Genomic DNA, 6,000 nt, shown 5'->3' on the forward strand with positions numbered 1-6,000 from the left:
TTGACAAGAGGCTGTCGGTTTTTCAGCGAGGGGCTTCGATGAATGAATGGGATCTATAATCCCATTCATTGATCGCTGGGCTAACGGCCGGTGCCGGGAGCATGCGCGGCCCGCGGGAGTGCGCGCAGCCTATCTGGACGAGAATGTTCATCCAGATAGGCTTAAGTGGATAAGCACTGACAATTTTTCAAAAGCGCCTTAAAAGTGGCTACACCATGCTTTCTGTGTAGTTCATATTAGGCTGTTCTGTGTGCTGTCAGTTGACATAAGCGCTGAATGGATCATTTTCATGGCGATATGCCCTGAATGGAAAATAAAATAAAAACGCAAAACGCTCACAAAATCCCTTTGTGCAGCGACTGAGTGAGCGTTTTTAAGAATAAATACATTGTATTTCTTCTTTTCCGGATCAAAGAGTTCACTTCCTGACTTGCATCAGGGAGTCAATTAAAAAAACGCTCTTGAATAGCGCTTTGAAAAACACTTAGCAAAAACGCCAAGCGCACAGAATTCGTCAGAAATCACAAAACAAAAACGCATAAAAAAAGTCCAACGCGAACGGCCACGCTGTCGGAACGCAATGGGAACAGGGCCTTACTCCTGTGACAACAGACCTCTAGGTACTTATAGCAAGAGATCTGTGTTATGTTTGTAGAGCAATGTGGTGTCACTTACACATTCTTATTACCATTGTATCCTCGTGTCACTCATATGCCCCTTGTAATGTCCCTTTATCTCTCTCTTGTCCCCAATTGTGCAAATAAAGATATTGTGACGTTACACAACACTAAATTATAGGAGCTGCGAGGTGGAGGAATTATCCATTTATGTCATGGAGACCCCAAACCACTAATACTGCTGTAGCTGGACATACATACATATATACTCCTATTATTATTATTATATAGTACTTATATGGCACTGACATCTTCCGTAGCGCTTTACACAGTATATTGTCACTGACTGTCCCTCAGAGGAGCTCACAATCTAATCCCTACCATAGTCATGTGTCTATGTATGTATTGTAGTTTAGGGCTCATGTATGTGTAGTGTATGTATCGTATTCAAGGTCCAATTTTAGGGGAAAGCCAATTAACTTATCTGTATGTTTCATGGGAGGAAACCAGAGTGCCTGGAGAAAACCCACACAGACACGGGGAGGACATACATAGGGCCTGATTCACAAAGCTTTTCTATTAAATGATCTCACCATACTTATTAACTCACAATATATTTCTCTTTAAATGACATAACTCATGGTTTAGCTCTCCTTAAAGTGAACCTTTCGGACTAAAAATCTACTCAGCAGAACTGAAAAGGCTTGGTGTTTCTTTAAAGGGGAACTGAAGAGAGAGGTATATGGTGGCTGCCATGTTTATTTCCTTTTAAGCAATACCAGTTGCCTGGCAGCCGTGCTGATCCTCTGCCTCTAATACTATTAGCCATAGCCCCTGAACAAGCATGCAGCAGATCAGGTGTTTCAGACTTTAAAGTCAGATCTGACAAGACTAGCTGCATGCTTGTTTCTGGTGTTATTCAGATACTACTGCAGAGAAATAGACCAGCAGGACTGCCAGGCAACTGGTATTGATTAAAAGGAAATAAATATGGCAGCCTCCATATACCTCTCTCTTCAGTTCCCCTTTAACAGTTTCACAACATCAGAACTTTGTTTTTCTTACCAAAGCATCATTTTTAGCTGCATTTTTAGCTAAGCTCCACCCACCAAAAAAACTGCCCGTGCATTTTTTCCCTGGATGCTGTGCAAAGCATGATGGGATTTCCTATGTTGTTATTCACGATGCCTAGCAACTGGGAGGGGTGATCAGCACACAGGACAGTTGGAACTGTGTCTCATGCTCCCTGTCACCTCCTTTCAACCAAAAAGATGGCTGCCCCCATGAAATCAAACATTTGCATGTTCTTTTAAAACAGGGTGGGGAAGAGATTATATTACCGATCTATTTTAACGAACATAACTAATGTAACTTAATGACAGCATGTTTGTTTAGGCTGAAGTTCCTCTTTAACTAACATAATGCATTGTATAACTCTCCTTATCTGACAGAACTCTGGTTTAGCTCAACTTATCTATTTATCTCATGAATTATGTCTCCTTATTTGTTTATCTCCTGCATTAGCACTCCTTACAGTTAAGGAGAAAAATAAGTAACCTTTGTGAATCAAGCCCATAGAGTGTTATCCACAATGCCACCGTGCTATATATACAGTATAGCAATATCCCTCCTCCTCATCCTTCTGTCTAATGAAGATCCAAATGGCTTCACACTACAGCTCCTACAGGAATATACAGTGACCATTATCAGCTTATTACAGGCCAGTAACACTAAGTCACCCCTACTGTGACCAACCTGTGTACAGTAATGTACAGTGACCATTATCAGCTTATTACAGGCCAGTAACACTAAGTCACCCCTACTGTGACCAACCTGTGTACAGTAATGTACAGTGACCATTATCAGCTTATTACAGGCCGGTAACACTAAGTCACCCCTACTGTGACCAATTTGTGTACAGTAATGTACAGTGACCATTATCAGCTTATTACAGGACAGTAACACTAAGTCACCCCTACTGTGACCAATCTGTGTACAGTAATGTACAGTGACCATTATCAGCTTATTACAGGCCAGTAACACTAAGTCACCCCTACTGTGACCAATCTGTGTACAGTAATGTACAGTGACCATTATCAGCTTATTACAGGCCAGTAACACTAAGTCACCCCTACTGTGACCAATCTGTGTACAGTAATGTACAGTGACCATTATCAGCTTATTACAGGTCAGTAACACTAAGTCACCCTACTGTGACCAATCTGTGTACAGTAATGTACAGTGACCATTATCAGCGTATTACAGGCCAGTAACACTAAGTCACCCCTACTGTGACCAATCTGTGTACAGTAATATACAGTGACCATTATCAGCTTATTACAGGCCGGTAACACTAAGTCACCCCTACTGTGACCAATCTGTGTACAGTAATGTACAGTGACCATTATCAGCTTATTACAGGCCGGTAACACTAAGTCACCGCTACTGTGACCAATCTGTGTACAGTAATGTACAGTGACCATTATCAGCTTATTACAGGCCAGTAACACTAAGTCACCCCCTACTGTGACCAATCTGTGTACAGTAATGTACAGTGACCATTATCAGCTTATTACAGGCCAGTAACACTAAGTCACCACTACTGTGACCAATCTGTGTACAGTAATGTACAGTGACCATTATCAGCTTATTACAGGCCAGTAACACTAAGTCACCCCCTACTGTGACCAATCTGTGTACAGTAATGTACAGTGACCATTATCAGCTTATTACAGGCTGGTAACACTAAGTCACCCCTACTGTGACCAGTCTGTGTACAGTAATGTACAGTGACCATTATCAGCTTATTACAGGCCAGTAACACTAAGTCACCCCTACTGTGACCAATCTGTGTACAGTAATGTACAGTGACCATTATCAGCTTATTACAGGCTGGTAACACTAAGTCACCCTCACTGTGACCAATCTGTATACAGTAATGTACAGTGACCATTATCAGCTTATTACAGGCCGGTAACACTAAGACACCCCTACTGTGACCAATCTGTGTACAGTAATGTACAGTGACCATTATCAGCTTATTAGACTGGTAACACTAAGTCACCCCTACTGTGACCAATCTGTGTACAGTAATGTACAGTGACCATTATCAGCTTATTACAGGCCAGTAACACTAAGTCACCCCTACTGTGACCAATCTGTGTACAGTAATGTACAGTGACCATTATCAGCTTATTACAGGCCGGTAACACTAAGTCACCCCTACTGTGACCAATCTGTGTACAGTAATGTACAGTGACCATTATCAGCTTATTACAGGCCAGTAACACTAAGTCACCCCTACTGTGACCAATCTGTGTACAGTAATGTACAGTGACCATTATCAGCTTATTACAGGCCAGTAACACTAAGTCACCCCGACTGTGACCAATCTGTGTACAGTAATGTACAGTGACCATTATCAGCTTATTACAGGCTGGTAACACTAAGTCACCCCTACTGTGACCAATCTGTGTATAGTAATGTACAGTGACCATTATCAGCTTATTACAGGCCGGTAACACTATGTCACCCCTACTGTGACCAATCTGTGTACAATAATGTACAGTGACCATTATCAGCTTATTACAGGCTGGTAACACTAAGTCACCCCTACTGTGACCAATCTGTGTATAGTAATGTACAGTGACCATTATCAGCTTATTACAGGCCAGTAACACTAAGTCACCCCTACTGTGACCAATCTGTGTACAGTAATGTACAGTGACCATTATCAGCTTATTACCGGCTGGTAACACTAAGTCACCCCTACTGTGACCAATCTGTGTACAATAATGTACAGTGACCATTATCAGCTTATTACAGGCTGGTAACACTAAGTCACCCCTACTGTGACCAATCTGTGTACAGTAATGTACAGTGACCATTATCAGCTTATTACAGGCCAGTAACACTAAGTCACCACTACTGTGACCAATCTGTGTACAGTAATGTACAGTGACCATTATCAGCTTATTACAGGCCAGTAACACTAAGTCACCACTACTGTGACCAATCTGTGTACAGTAATGTACAGTGACCATTATCAGCTTATTACAGGCTGGTAACACTAAGTCACCCCTACTGTGACCAATCTGTGTACAGTAATGTACAGTGACCATTATCAGCTTATTACAGGCCGGTAACACTAAGTCACCCCTACTGTGACCAATCTGTGTACAGTAATGTACAGTGACCATTATCAGCTTATTACAGGCCAGTAACACTAAGTCACCCCTACTGTGACCAATCTGTGTACAGTAATGTACAGTGACCATTATCAGCTTATTACAGGCCAGTAACACTAAGTCACCCCGACTGTGACCAATCTGTGTACAGTAATGTACAGTGACCATTATCAGCTTATTACAGGCTGGTAACACTAAATTACCCCTACTGTGACCAATCTGTGTACAGTAATGTACAGTGACCATTATCAGCTTATTACAGGCCAGTAACACCAAGCCACCCCTACTGTGACCAATCTGTGTACAGTAATGTACAGTGACCATTATCAGCTTATTACAGGCCAGTAACACTAAGTCACCCCCTACTGTGACCAATCTGTGTACAGTAATGTACAGTGACCATTATCAGCTTATTACAGGCTGGTAACACTAAGTCACCCCTATGTGACCAATCTGTGTACAGTAATGTACAGTGACCATTATCAGCTTATTACCGGCTGGTAACACTAAGTCACCCCTACTGTGACCAATCTGTGTACAATAATGTACAGTGACCATTATCAGCTTATTACAGGCTGGTAACACTAAGTCACCCCTACTGTGACCAATCTGTGTACAGTAATGTACAGTGACCATTATCAGCTTATTACAGGCCAGTAACACTAAGTCACCACTACTGTGACCAATCTGTGTACAGTAATGTACAGTGACCATTATCAGCTTATTACAGGCCAGTAACACTAAGTCACCACTACTGTGACCAATCTGTGTACAGTAATGTACAGTGACCATTATCAGCTTATTACAGGCTGGTAACACTAAGTCACCCCTACTGTGACCAATCTGTGTATAGTAATGTACAGTGACCATTATCAGCTTATTACAGGCTGGTAACACTATGTCACCCCTACTGTGACCAATCTGTGTACAATAATATACAGAGACCATTATCAGCTTATTACAGGCTGGTAACACTAAGTCACCCCTACTGTGACCAATCTGTGTATAGTAATGTACAGTGACCATTATCAGCTTATTACAGGCCAGTAACACTAAGTCACCCCTACTGTGACCAATCTGTGTACAGTAATGTACAGTGACCATTATCAGCTTATTACAGGCCAGTAACACTAAGTCACCACTACTGTGACCAATCTGTGTACAGTAATGTACAGTGACCATTATCAGCTTATTAC

This window comes from Hyperolius riggenbachi, chromosome 10 (assembly GCF_040937935.1).
Source record: "Hyperolius riggenbachi isolate aHypRig1 chromosome 10, aHypRig1.pri, whole genome shotgun sequence".
Taxonomy (NCBI): domain Eukaryota; kingdom Metazoa; phylum Chordata; class Amphibia; order Anura; family Hyperoliidae; genus Hyperolius; species Hyperolius riggenbachi.